The sequence below is a fragment of the Falco cherrug genome, chromosome Z, assembly GCF_023634085.1.
Source record: "Falco cherrug isolate bFalChe1 chromosome Z, bFalChe1.pri, whole genome shotgun sequence".
Taxonomy (NCBI): domain Eukaryota; kingdom Metazoa; phylum Chordata; class Aves; order Falconiformes; family Falconidae; genus Falco; species Falco cherrug.
This window is the reverse complement of record NC_073720.1, coordinates 16,741,854-16,757,557: the sequence shown is the minus strand read 5'-3', so window position 1 is coordinate 16,757,557 and position 15,704 is coordinate 16,741,854.

Below are 15,704 nucleotides of genomic sequence, written 5' to 3'. Positions count from 1 at the left end.
CTGTTCCCCAAAGTCCCAAGTAAACAGGTGGTACGATAGACAGAGGAGCTGACTTGGAGGGAACAGCCTAACTTAAGAGCTCAGGTAGGAGCAGATGCAACTCTGAGTATATGGCAGGGAGAGAGAAAGCTGCACAGTCACCAAGCTTACATCACCTTATAGGTATTAGGGTAGACCTGTGCTTATCTTGATCATCTGTACTTGTAATTTTAGGTTTCTTGCTACTTTTCTGGTGTCATCTGTCCTATTCCATTTTCTTCCTCTACACCTTACCCAGTCCCTCTGCACAGCCCCACTACTCCCATGCCAGATGCAAAAGAAAGCAGTGCACTGCCTGTTTTCTTAGCCTGCAGAAGGGAAGGCAACCACAGTAGCTCCCAGGTAGTGGGGCTTTTCAGAAAATGTTGGAAGTGCTATTTACAAATTACATCTATTCCCAATATTTATCTATTATAGTTTGAATGCATTTGCTCTTCTTGCCTCCAGATGATTCTCAAAGCATTGTGGATTCATTTTCAGAGTCAATCATATCACAAAAATAGCCTTCCAGAAACTGTCTCCTCCAGAGCTGGAAGCTGGGATTTTTCCATGACTAATAAATTCCATGTCTTTTTAATATACTGTAATTACACTGATGCATCCATTTTTTTTCCCCTTCCATTGTTAAGCTTGCTGCTACCAGTGCTTAAATGAGTACTTCTGTCCTTGTTTGCCTCTAACTTGGGAATGTCAAGGACAAGGACTCTACCTTCACTGTTTGCCCACAGGGTAAAATAGCCTCTGATCTCTAGTGTCTTAGCCAGCAAATAACAGAAGTCATTAAAAAGAGAAAAATTTGGAGCACAAAATACATTTATTTCTTGGACACTACCATGGGCAGTGGATTCTTCTTAAAATTTGTGGCAGTAATATCAACTGATAAAGAGTTTATAAAAATTCTTCCTACTGCATAAACAGGGAAACTAATTTATCTAAGCAAACATTCAGGGAAATACACGCACCTAGAGATTTAGGGGGTTTCTTTCATAGGCAGTGACATAGAAGATGCAGAGGGGCTTGCAGAATAGATATTAACCCAGTATCTCTGGATCAGGGATAATCCAGTCCTTACCAGTCAGAAAAGTTTCTTGCAAGTCATCCAACTTTCCAACCAAAATGCAGGTTTTGTTTATTTAGGAAAGCCTGTGAGGGACCTACCAAAGCCCAGTATATTTGTAGCACAATGCCCAGCACTGGAAGAAATAGCATGAAGTGAATGAGACTCATGCCATGGTGGCTGTGTGAATGTTCAGCATTCCTGATCACAGCATAAGGCTGGTGTCTTCAACATACCACCAAACCCCCAAAGCCCCTGACAGTTCGCAGTCCTGCTTTCATCTTCAAATCTCCCTCCACCGTGCACAAGTGGAGGAGGTGGCCATCCCAGTCAAGAACTGAAAGAACAGCTCCCCTACCAACCAGGTCTACTGTTCACTCGCCCCAGGAAGCACACAGCAACTAGTGAGCTGTTCTCTTGCACTCGGGACAAAGAAACCAAAATGCTTACAGGATATTCAATAAATAGTTCAAACTTTAGTAGGTCCCAGAAGAAAAAGACCTAATAAGAAAGAAAAACTTTTTTTGTTGTTTTTGTTTTCCTAGGTCCTTCTTGAGTCTTTGTTACAAAACTTAAGTCTCCCCAGAGATGTTACCACCTCACTGTTGAAAAATACTGATTTAGAGTAGGTCTCTCCGCTAATTCAGATCAACTCAACTACTGCAGATTAATAGCTCTCTCAGGTAATTTAAAAAAATACTGCTTTGGATTAAATTAAACCAGAATCTTACTTGAATAATAAGAGGGAATAGAAAAAAGAAAGCTTGGCATGTGAATGAAAAAGGTATAAGATATCCTAATGTACCCACCATAGGTGATGATATTAAAATACTAAGTTTAGCTTATGGTTTAGGAAAATAATACTCCTGTCATCAGATATTCTCCAGTTATATTTTATTAATATTATAAAATACTTTTTGACTAGCAGTTGATGAGACATGAAAGGAAATCCCCTTACAAAATATGTCACATAAAAAGAATTTATCTCACACATTTTTACCCAGTTATTACAACTAAAATTTCCATTTTTATGTGTCCCCAGAGCATGGGTTTCCAATATCAATTCATTGTTAATAAAAACTTGTAATTAAACTATATTGTTGATAAATTGTGCAGTGTTGATACAACCATGGAAAGTTACAGAAATGGCAAGAAATAATATAATTGAAGGGAAATGGGTAAGAGTGCGTGTATGGAATTTGTGTCTTTTCTGCTTCATAGTGTGAGCTCATCAGAGGTCATTAACTAAGTCCTGGACTGAGGCCAAATTAAAATTTAGATAAGAGAGCCTGGGAGTTACAGGAAGATGTATTTTCCTCTCTTGGTTAATGTCAAACTATTGCCAGAAGTAGAAATACCAGACTGCTGGAAGCACCATACTTTAATTGCCATATAATGCACACGTAATGCTCATTTGTGTCATGAAAAATGCCATACCACCATTTTAACTTAGAGTATACATTAGTTTTGCTGTATTGGCCAGACTCTGTAGAGATAAACACATTTTTCCTAGGTAAAAGATCTCCCCATACTTCTACAGGCTATATTTGTATTTCTTTTAAATTAAGTTGGATTTTTTTACGACAGTTATCTGTATGCCAATTAAAAAAGCATATATGCCTCCAAGAAATTAAAAACAAGTGACCCTTAAAACATCCCTTTATTTATTATTGTTTATCCTAAACTAGAAACAAATATTCTTAACAGTGCTATATAATCAAAAATGTGTTTGGTGATCAGTGAATCCATGTTCTCATTCCCACAGCCATGGATATTACCATGACAAAAGCAGAGTCGAGAGTTAATATTATTAGAAGTTAGGAGCTACATTCTAGTTATGGCTTCCTGTGTTATCCGAGCCACTCTCATAAATTCTCCAGACCTTGCCTTCCTGCTTTGCAATGTGGTGGTCGTGTGGGAAGCTGAGATTTTCAAAACATGTTTGTGTCACTGAGTATCACAGAAGACTGTTTAGACCCCAAAATATACATGCTAAAAGCTTACAGTAAAAAAAAAAAAAAAAAAAAAAAAAAGAATTTAAGCTTAAGCTTGCAGTTAACTTTAAGCCTTCCAACCTGAATTACCCTATGATCCTGTGCTGAAATCCCACTGAAGCCAGAGGTAAGGCTTATCAGCTGTAAATGAAACCCATTGGCATTTTGCTGTACTCATTGCCTGTGAAAGTTTTCTATCACAAGTGACATAAAAGAAAGAGCGGAATGAATAGGTAGATGCTGTTGTTGTACTTATCACTGGAGCTGGTCAAAAATTTCATTTCTGTGAAATGAAAGACATTTCAAAAGCTGTCAGTGGGATTCAGTTGTCAAGCTGGCTTTAGGATTTGCGTTACAGCATCAGCCAGTTAAAGCAGGAATGATGAAAGTTGAGCATAACACTGAAGTTGCTGCACTGAACAAGGACCTAAGTTAAGAAATGCAAAGAAAGGCATTTCTAGGCTTCATCTTCCTCAGGAGGCTACACATCTAACCTCACAAGCTATCTACATGTTCTCGGACACAGTTTCCTGGTGTTAGGCAGTTTAGATCAGATAGACTTTACCTGAAGAAGGAGCTAATTCTCCACTTAGACACAAGGGCATCTGAGACGCAGAAGAGTCCACTCCAGACTCTCCCACTGCTCCACTGGGGAAGATATTTCAGTGCTGGGTCCTTGCATCGCCACCATAAAACAGTCACCATCACTCCGCTCCTGGCCCAACTAATTCTTGTGTAATATCAGAGAAGTAAAACAACTTCACTACAGGAGTCTAAATGTTGCTTTTCAATTCAGAGATCTGTCTTCCAAGCCAGAAAAAAGATCTGAATGCATAGCAACAATATCATGCATAAGCATGATGAGTTAACATAGATTTATTTCATGAGCTACTGTTGCAGTGACAGCAGTAACAGTATCTTCAATCTGTGTAGTAACTTACAGTCAAACATACAGTATATGCTACTTATTATCTGAAATCACTTTGCTGAAACAAAAACACTTCTGGATTTTACAGTAACTGTCAAACGGAATACAGATTAGAAAAAATATTGAAAATGGATTATTCTTATTCTTTTATTTATTGTTTTATCTACTCTCCTGTAATGTTTGGGTTTTTAATTAGGACTGATCAACAACATCTCATCAAAGCCTAGGAAACTACTGAAACATAGAATACATTTTAAAGCCCTTTTTCCAACATTACATTTTTCCTATACATAATATGAATGAATATAACTGAAATCCCGAACGCGTAATTCTCTGTGAGCACATTAAAGCCTATTGTCTCCAACACAGTCCTCCCAAATATATTTGCAGGAGCCGGGTATCTGAAAACATAGCCTTTTACTACAGCCTCATACAGTATTTAAAATACAGTGAAATTTTAATAATAGAATAGAAAAGACACTTTATTCACGTATCACTCACAGGACTCAGACAACTGGACTGTTTTAGGCTAATATTTACTGGCACCTTGAGTTTTGTTATTGAGCACCAACCAATTTCACATGTACCGTCTTGTGTGGAACAGGCACGTGGTTGCACGGCCTCTGTGATTGGAAAGGGACTGCATCTTCCCGTTTCCATCATGCCTGATGGATGTTGTTCAATTTTTTAGTGTTCTTTTCATGGGAAAATGCCTGTTTTGTTTAGACTATGAAACTACCTTCAATATGGAAACTATTAGTCCAATCAAATTCAAAATTTAGAAATTGAAAAAAGAAGTCATAAATTGAATAGACTATTTGACAATGAGGTTAATACTTAAAATCCTGAAACAATTTGATTTGGTTCCCTGTACTATGAGTACATAACTTGAATATGAAAACTACTCTTGGAAACTGTCATGGCTGTCTATGTGTTTAGTCTTATTCTCCTGATACTGACGATTAGTTGGTTCAAATAACAGCTAGTAACAAAAGAGTTAAAAATTTGAATTTATATTAAAAGATTGATACTATCCAGGTGTTCAGCTATCTTGGAAAAAGGCATTTGAGATACACTCTTGTCTGCTGTAAATATCATTAGGAGACAGGTTAGGCAGTGCTATACAAAACTTTAGTAAAACACAGAGATAATGAAAAAAACATTGTTCAAGTTCAGTGGAATAAATTGTCAAACACGTGGCGCCCAGAGTGCCGGAATGTCCATATCGCCAGCAGCAGACTTGCAATGTCTCAAGCAGAGACAAAGGCAATAATAGGTTCTTCAGTCATAGGCACACTAGAAACAGATTAACAGCTACTCTGATGCTATAAAAGATTTTTTGTTACTTATGTAAAAAGTATATTTCACGTACTCCTTGAGACTACAGGGTCCTTAAAATATCTTGGTAATTTTATTCAAGTTATAGAACCCATGTGTTAAACCTGACTCGTTGCATAACATAATGCTGATGTAGAAAATAATAGTGACCAGAGGTCTCCAGCAGAAGATAACTGGGGTATACTCTCTAAAGCTCTGGCACTTGGGATAAAGCTCCCTTGCATCTAACTTTGTTTATATAATATAACAACTGAGCTGTTAAAAACAAAAAAAAAAAACCAGAAAAAAATGCCCCTTTTGGTGAACTACTGGGAGAAAATGTAACCTCAGGGTTAAAGGATGCAATCATTCACAGGTGAGATTGTCTGGGAAGGTGAACATTTTCACAGGGGAATTTATGTACAGGGAAAAGAAGCCACTGCACAACAGTTCAGGCAGGAGAGGGGGAGAGTTTTTGACAAAGCCGTAAAATAACTGTGTCTGTTTGTAGTTATTGGGCTGCTGTGCTTTTTGCTTAGTAGGTCAACACAATGTCGTCTTATTAATTTTTGTCTGGGCCTATCACGCAAAGGCTGTTTCTTCACAGATGTTTTCAATCAGAGCAGTCAAACCAGCAAAATAGGACATCCTGGTCAGAATTACTTTCTCAACCTCATTTTGAACTGTTGCTTTTTCAATCAGTCTTGGCAGATTTCATTGTAAGGTATTTATTATAGCACACACATTTCATGTGACATAACATTTTTATGTAAGAAAAGTACATGTTCAGTCACAGAGTAAACCAGGATACAAAATACTATTAGTCAAAGAAATAGCGTTAATCAGGTCACACATCATTAGGAGAAAAAAAAAAAAAAAGCTGGTGTATGTCTACTACAGTCTTTTATTTTTCTCATTTTATTACTTGTAATTATATTATATAACAGCTACAATACCTGCTTCTGACCTCTCAGAGGCTGAGCTGTGTGACAAACTGACTTTTCACTTCCCTGATCAAACTGGACAAAATAATTCAAAGTAAATCTGAAGCAGCTCAAAACAGAAAAGAAGTTTTCTTTTCCTTTTAGCAAACTCTCTCTCAGAGGACGAAACAAAAGAACTTTTATTTTGTGTTTTAGCTTTAAATTTTTACAAGCAAATTTCAAAACAAAATGTCTTTCCAAAAAGAAACAGTAAAACATTTCATTTGGAGACCTTCATTTAGAAAGCTTTTGCAGAAAAAAAAAAGTAACAAACTTTCAACCAAAATTATTCCCTACCTCTTGCATGAATTATGAAGTAGTTCTGACTGAAACTGTATCTGTGCTTTTTGGTGAATGAATTATCCATCACAACTTTTTTTCCCAACTCCTTCTTTTAGTCTTGCACGTTTTTCCTCTGGCTATTCCAGGCAAAGGATTCTCCTCATCTCAGCAACCCTTAACAGAGATTAAACCTTCCTAGATTTCAGAATTTTATGAATCCAATTGTTTAGCCACAGTCAAACTAATTCCTGCAAAATATTAAGGCTTCCTTTCAACTACATGAGAAATATTACTTGCAATATTTTAATATCATAAACAATCAGCTTGAAATTTTTAGTTAGGCAAGTGCATGCATGTATATGTATGTCAGCCTGAGAATGATGGTTGAAGATAATAAACTTGTTTCTAATTCTGTTTGTGCTTAAGTGTTATTTTCAGTTGTTAACAAGGTTACTAATATTGAATCTTAAAAACTCATAATGAGTATATATTAAGATGTTTTGGCCTTGCTGTGTGATTTCACACCTCTTGAAATATGATCTTGATACAGTTCTGTCTGAAATCATAACAGATGCAATTTTTACTGTACTATCCATACTGAGAACAAGTCAATAAATGAGTGACTTATTCTTTGTAGCTATGGATCTTGGAATATATTGAATGCATTGTGTTTTTTATGATGGATGTAATTATGCTATTCAAATATAAGAGGGAAAAAAGGTTTAACTAACCATTTTCTCTTAAACACATGAATTTCAGCTTCAAGCACCAAAACTCTCACTCCATTCCTATGCATATGCAGTCCTGTATTGTACCCCAGGCTATATATGTTGTAGGCATCATTCCTCAGTGGCTGAGGAAGGATATGAGTGCACACAGCTGTACTGTCCATACAGGTAACAGGCTAGTTAAGAAATTCCAAATCTGTCTCATTCTCTTGTAGTTCATGTGAACAGGCAATCAAAAGGAATTGCAGCTGGAACAGCCTGCCTTGCAGGTGCTGCTGTGCTTGCCAGCTGCTGTGTATGCTGTGGTTACGTAGCTGGCATCATCGCAGCTTTCAGCTACTGTGGTTACATTTAATGATATCGCCTTGGTTGCTAGCTACTGGACAGCTTTTGTGCCTTCTCAATTTACTACAAAGAGTTACTGCTTCTGCTGCGTTTTTTCTTTTCTGAGCCACTGGCAGGATCCTGCTGTGGTCCAGATCTTGGGATTACTTCTCAGCCAGATGCTTCCTTGCTACTGTGATGTTTTCCTTCATTTGGAGTTTCAGGATTCAACATGGCATCAGTGCCTCAGTGCACTGTTGATGGATGTAAGTGAAACATATGTTTTATGAGGGATAGATGGTATTCAAGGATTTCAATGGTACATACAGGAGTTAAACACCCTTTATTTGGTATTTCCTCAGGGAATGTCCACTGTCTAATTCCCTGTGGCTTCTCTAAAGTCAAAGGAGTTCTACTATAACCATTTCTGGTTGCAGTACAAACAGGGCTTTCTGCTGTAACCTGCTTAACCCAAAACTTTCTGACTATTTAGACTGGAGCTTTTACACAGATTTAAGAAGCTGATTTTTCTTTTTTGAATGCTCTGCAGCAATGCTGCCCAATAGCCAATAGCCACATCAGGCTGAGGCAAGGAACTAAGAGATAGCTTGAGAAAGCCAATTCTGTAGGACCTGAGTTTTGACAGGGCATAATTTATTAGTTACTAACTCAGAGCTATACCCAGGCCATTTAGTCACTTAGTGAAAAAGAGCAAGGGTGGCCAGATCAGAAGCAATCACATGAATGTTTTCCAAAAGCAGAACTCTCTGACAGTCACACAATTACATAGTTTCCCCACTTACTAGATATTTTCCCTATTTAGTCTTCGATTTCATCTTAGAAACTTATACGTTATAAAAGAGACTGCATCTGTGTTTCATTAGACTGTAAATTTGGGGGAAGGGGGAGGGGAAAAGAAAAAATCTGAAGTGTTTCTCCAAACTTCTCTGGCTTCTCCCAGTGGGACTGGCAAATGCAGAAGGTGAAAGACATAAATGAAAGTTTAACAAAGAACATCTTAAAGAAGGGACAAATGAACACATGAAATATAAGATCTACTATAGAACACTGCTACAGTTCTATTTTTTTCCTTTAGAAAGCATATATTCCATTTAAAAAATAAAAACTGTTTTATGAAATGTATAAGTAAGATTTAAAAACACATAAAAAATAATAAAGACAAAAGACAAGAACTGTTACTTAATAGTCTAATTGTTCCTGTTACATCAGGACCATACTGTACCCTAAATATTCTCTTTTTCCCAGTTCAGTCATCCAACATGAAACTCCCTTTCAAAGGCACACCATTTACCCCTTCAATTTCTTTTTTTCTTCATTCTGTCACATATCTTCCTACTCACCTGACTTTAGATTCTGACAACTGCTTCTTGTCACATGTCCTTGCTTTTCCTTCACCAGGATTGATATTTGCCAAATATTCCTTTTTTCCCTCCCAGTTATTTCTTGGCCCACTTTTCTCAGTGGCTGCAGTGCCAGCTAGGACTTCTTCTGTGTACTTTTGCTCATTATGCACTTACCTTTCTCCATGTTCCCCTTGCGCTTCTCATTTTTTAAATTTAATAGGGGGTTTATAAAATCACTAACACCACATCTTAGCACTTTCTCCATATTTTCTGCTGAGAACAGGAATCATAGTTTGTTTTTACAAAATGTAATCATTATTAGTATGTTTAAAATTGATCGGTTGCCTTCTTTTAATAATCTATTCCAAACACCCATGTCACTGCCTAGTTCTAAAATCAGGAACATAAAGCTTTAAAAAAAAAAAAAAAAAAAAGCTGACATCAGCTCTAGAATAGTGAGTTGTTTTTTATTTGCAGTTTTAGATAAAGTCACAGGACAAGTATATGTGTAGCTTGTTCTGGTTATTTGAGAAATTTACTGTGATAAGCAAGTACTGTCTGTCCCCTACAAATATTAGCATAAATGCTTCTTATGAAGCTCTCCACCATTGTGGAGCTATAGACAAAAACCAGACATTCTGGCTATACTATTGGCAGTGTCTCTGCCACACAAGTTTACTGTTAGGTCTTCTCCCACAGGAAGACCAATTTTTTTTTTTTTTTTCATAGTTTCCTGTATGGGAAATGGCAGGTGCTTGATGTGTCCTATTCAACATGCAGAAGGTTTGCGTACATGGTCCAACATATCACTATCTGACCCCCCACTGGAATGAAACTATATACTGTGCAAGTAAAATTAAAAGCAAGTATTTATGAAGAAGTCTATCTGATTACAATGTACAAATAAAAATTAATCACAATAGCAAACAGGATTGAAAGAGAAACCGAGGTTATGGGCATGTGAATTTCATCCTCAAATGCAATGTGTCATTTCAGCTTCTCCCGTTCAGCCATGAAGCCAACCAGACATTATTTTTAATAAAGAGCCTTAGCTCTCCCCATGAATCAACAATCTTCTCTTGTCAAAGGACATAGTTCTGCCAGAGGTCTATCATCAATTCTGTACATTTGGTTACCCAAATGCAATACTGGCCACACACACACACACAAAAAAAAGAATCTAATTTAAAGGTGCTCACCATCTACAGTCTTCAAGAAGCTTCGTGTCACTCCCCAGAACTTCAGCTCTAGTAATTCAAGTGCCTGAAGCTGATTTCTCATCCCCAGCCCAAAGAAAAATGAGAAGTAGAAGAAAGACAGGTACAAACACCCAAAGTTGGAGTGATATTAAGTCACTGCCACACACCAGTCTGGGCCTCTCAGATGCAAGAGTTTTCTAAATCATCACAAAAGCATGCACAGTTCCCAATGCCCAGGGATGCAAGGGCCTAAGAAAGAATAAGTACTTAAATAATGAACTTAGCCACACAAGCCAGTCTTCTTTCAAAAATACTGTCTTTTTAATCACTTAACAGCATTGCACCCATGTGCTTTTGCACACAAGTAATAGTGAAGGCCACTCTGAGCTCTAGTCAGGAATTAGGCTTCTGAAAAGCTGGTTCATCTATCCCAGCAGTAAACTGTTGTCACTGTAGTTACATGTAGCCAAGGCATCCCTCTCCAAAAGCAACAGTAAATACAGTGAAGTCCATGGGGTTACTGAGATGCTAAAAGGCAGCTTGGTTAGGTAGCTATTGAACTCTACTGCCTGATGCAGCCTTGACAAAACCTAATCTTTGGCCCAAGCTTCATAAAAATGCAGAAGCGAAGAACTTTCTTAGCACACTGTGTTTCTTATGCTTTTTTTAAACATGAAGTACTGGTCACTATTGGAGGTATGGTTTTGCTAGTTTGACTTCTCTGATCCACTGCAACAGTTCTTATGTTATGAAATGTAAGCAAGAAGAAAAGTCTGGGCCAGGGAATCCACAGCTTTTAGCCTTCTGATTTTAAACAGGAGTAGAGAGCAATGATATTGGTTTCATTAACTCCAGCAATAAGCTGACCACCTGGGCTGAATCTAAAGCTGCTATGAAAAGAATTATTTATTTTACCAAGCTCTCAGTTTTGAGGAATGAAGATTACATAATTCCAGCCTGGCCTCCTTAATTAATTTAATAAAGGAATGTTACTTGCCCAGAGTGTCTCTTTTATTGTCCAGTAATGTTACACAAACTAAAAAGTAATCAGCAAAAATAAGAGCTTATGTTTATTATCTAATTACCAAGAAAAACTGAGCAGTGAAGTTTGGACTTTTCACATGTTAAGATATATTGGCACCCAAAAGTTAATCTAGGTATTTATTTACACTAGTGAATCATTTGGCACTTCCTTCGCTGGCACCAGAAGGTAGAGGATGGGAGGGCACTGTGCCTCTTGTCTGCAGACCCTGCCATCTAAAGGAGATTCCTCCAGTGGACAGAATGACTCCCAGGGAGGTCCTGCTGCCACTCTAGAGAAAACGTCCTGCTGGCAAGCCCTGGCATGACTTGGTCAGCAGGGACACAGCCACTCTTCCACACTGGCAGATATCTGCCCCAGCATGCTTGTGACCAAACCACCAAGCTGTTTAAATGCATGTCAGTCTCTCTGTCTGCACCGAGGTGTACATCTAATGCCTAAGCTGGTGGATCTTTTCCACCCTCAGCAGGATTTAGAAAAGGGCCCTTAGTCCAGTAGCAACCCTTGAGACTTGAACCATTGCCTTTTGCTAAGGGGAGGTGGGTTTAATTCAGGCATAAAAAGCTGAGTGCTATGAACTGGGTCCGATCCTGCGCCTAGGAAGCACCTAGTGCCTGTTGCATGAGTGTACGCATAGGGCTCTCAGTCAGGACCTACTGAAGAGCTGCTGAGAGGGATGCTCCCAGCACCACAGACCCGCCCACTAGGCAGAAAGCAAAGCACAGCCTGAGCAAATGTTCTTTCCCCCAGACAACGTTATCAGGAAAACAGGGACATTTCTGGGCAGTTTCTTTTCTTTATTTGCAGATTGCTCAATAAAACATTTCTGATTCTACACAATTAGTGTTCCAAAAAAACTGAAGGGGGAAAAGAAGTATGGAAATAATGGCATAAAAACTTTTAAGCTACTAAGCTTCCAAAACAAATTTAAAACACATGTATTTTTTAAAAAGTATCTTTTTTCTACAAATTGGACCATATTCAAGTCATTGCTTAATTTTTGCCAAACCAGAAAAAAATATGCCAAATACAGAGCTTTGATGAATGCGCAGGTGATGTCATGTCAAAAAGTCCAGGGACATTTCAGGAGGGGAAAACAATTTATGATTTCACCTCTGAATGAGAAGAGTCTGCTGTTTATTCAGACTCAGTGCTTGAAAACAATACTAATCTGGGCTACAAAAAAATGAGATAATTTTATTTATTTCAACAAAAGAACTATTTATACCTAAACAAAGCTGTAACAATTTTTCCTTTCATATTGACTGTGAAATATGAAAATATCCTGCTAGTAACCACCCAAAATGATCCTTCTTGAGCTATTGCAACATTCTGCCCTTTGCTGGCTTTTCAGATTACTCTTCTGTACATGACCTCCATATTTATAGTAATGATTCCTTGCACGCACAGAGAGCAGGATGTCAAAATAGAGATACGTTGAACAGACCTTAAGCAGAGGTTTGTTTTCAGGAAAATGAAGATGTGAACAGAACAAAAAGTTGCCTGTCTTTCTATTGATCCATTGATCATCAGTTCCAACTTTCTTCTGTCTTGGTAAAGCATGTTGTGGAGCATGTGAACACTAAGCTTATCCTTCTCTGTGTTTCTCAATGGCCATACCTTGTATGAACAGAGACTCGATGGATGTGGACTCTGCCACTGTTTTCTCCACAGAGTAGGCAGACCATGGTGTGGGTACTAGGAAGGACTGCCCAGCCACACCATGCCTCACCTCTAGGCATGCCATCTCCCAGGTGAACAGGAGGAAGGTAGTTTGCTCTGCCATGCTCTTCTGAGGTGTTCCTTTCATCAGCCACCACCTAGCTTTGTACCACTGAAAGGGAAATCTAAAGCTATGAGGTAGTTGGTGTCATTAAATGAAAATAACACAGCCAGAAATTAACTCCTGATCACTTATTTAGACAAGAGCATTGTTATCTGCCCAAACATCCAAGCACAAAGTCCAGAGTCACCGATCTTTCCTCTCACTGAATTCATATAGCTCTAGATTTAATGATCTCTATATTTTAATATTTAGTATCTAAACAGGCTCCCTCTGTTTCACCATGGAGTGCTGGAGCTGGTTCTTCTTCCACTGTTCCTAGCGTGCCTCCATTCTTTCCCCTACAGCAGCTCCACCTTTGCGGGCCATTTGTCGTATTTCTCACACTCGTACTTTCAAGGTAACCTTAAATGCAGCCTGCCTCTTGCTTCCAGGTTTCTTCTTGGGAGTCTATGATATCTTGGGGAGCATGCAATATTCTTTGCACTTATTTTATCTTCTTAGCTACTTCTGTTTATACAAAATTAAGTTCAAGTATATCCCTCGTGGGTTTCTCTGTACAAGGAATGCATCTATTTACTTTTCTGCCCATATTCTCTCATTCGGCTCTATGCCAGTTATCTGAGAACCATAACACCAGGAAGACATCCCAGGTAAGCAAATCTTGGCTTCTGAGACTACTGACAACATATTTATATCTTTATGTTCTTTAGTGTGATTACATAAGAGGATAAGGAAGAAAAACCTAAGAATGGCCAAATTCCAGACCAAGCTGAGACAATATTGGTAACCTCAAAGTGCTGGAATTTAACAGTTTTGAGTGGGTTCAAGAACATACAAGATACTTGAGAAAACAGATACCAAGAAATCACATTAAAGAATACTCTCCCACCATCTTTCCTGGGATAGTTTCTTTAAACAGCAAACAGGAATCCTAGATAACAGGGTAGAAAGAGAGGTTATTTAGTCTGTTGCTATAGGAGCATCAGCTATACTTAAACCAAGAAGTATGAAGGATTCTGTAAGCTCATGGTAAACACTAAATCTGATATATTCTTGCCTGAAGCTTTCACCCAAGAACTCACCTGCTGATGGACTCAAAGTGTGCATATCTGAGTTTTAACCCCCAGAGCTGTTTTGGTCTAACATTGATTGAATACAGTGATCTCCTCGATCTGTTAGTTTACGCAGCAGTTCACATTCCCTGACAAAAGGTCTAAAGACAGTTACTTTGTCCTTTTCATTTAGAGGGGAAGGAAGCAATGAATAAGCTGGTATTGGGGAGATAGAAGGAGATTTAGTTTTGTACTACAAGGGAGCTGATGACCATCTAGGTACCTCTGTATTCACAATTGTGCATCTAGCACTTTAGAAGAAACTTAATTTTCATAGCACCCAGCACCAGAGCAGCTGGAATCCTGTTTGCAAAATTAACCACCCTAAAAGGTAACATCAGACAGCTGTTTCTACCTGTAGAAACACTTGCTACTGATTTGTCATTTTGTCAGACAAAGTGACCAAGTAAAAAAAATCAAGAAAATAACCAGTCTTAAACTAAACAAACAGCCTAGAATTGCACCCCAGACACTACCTCCAGCACACTGTCAAAAAAAAAAAAAAATATACAAAGAGCCACTTGGCTGAGAAAGTCGTGCAGCTGGTGTTGAAGCTTCCACCCTGCAGAATGTACTCTGCCCGCACGACAGGTGAAGAAGCAGAGAGAGACCTTCAGAAAACTAGGAGACTAGTTAAGAGTATAAAAATAGACCAAATGCTGCTGTAAGTTTTATCTAAAAAGTACGACTAGTGTTACAGCAACTCAACTTACTTATGAACAAGAAAGACTTTGCATCACATTTGCCTCCGAAGAAACAAGAGCTGCTGGCAGAATGTAGCACAGTAGATAAAAGGCTGAGATGGCTGCTGTGAAGTTGTCATTCAAAAGCCATGGTTTAGCACACACAGGGAGGCACAAAAAATAAAAGGCTGAAGTGTAGTCCAGGAGGAGTTGTTTCTTGAGTAGGGTAGGAAAAAAAAAAAAAAAAAAAAAATGTTAAGACTTTAGCCATTTTTCCATTATTAATTACTGTCAATTTTAAAACATCTGTGAATTGCTGATGCCATGTCTTCTGCTTATTAAGTAATGGTCATTCTTGGAGTCTCAAAGTTACACTGTGCAGAATTCAGTGGGCTTAGTTGTATGATTTATATGATTTTACCACCATCATTCCTTTGATTACATGATCCTCAAACAAATGGAGAGATTTTGAAATGGGTTTGCATATACTTCTTATATGGCCACATGGGCAAATCGACCACACAATGATAGATTCCTTCTCCAAGAATACACGTGCAAATAAAGTTTTGCTCATAAAATTCTTGCAATAAAGAGAAAAGGGAATGAGTCAGAGTGAAGTTTGCATCTTTGAGTCAAATAAATATTTATAAGCAATGTTCACCCAGCTCTGTCCAACCACATCCATGTTTCAGCAAAAGACTTCTATGCTCTCCCAGTGCCAACAAGTCCTTTCTGCCATTCTTCAAGTGCTTCTCCTGTTTATTTCACATACAGTTTCTTTCTCTTTTAGATCAAATAAAGCCTGCTCAGTTTTATCCTCTTGGCCAGTCCCACTCCCTAGAGCTTGTTTATATGCTAGATGGTGT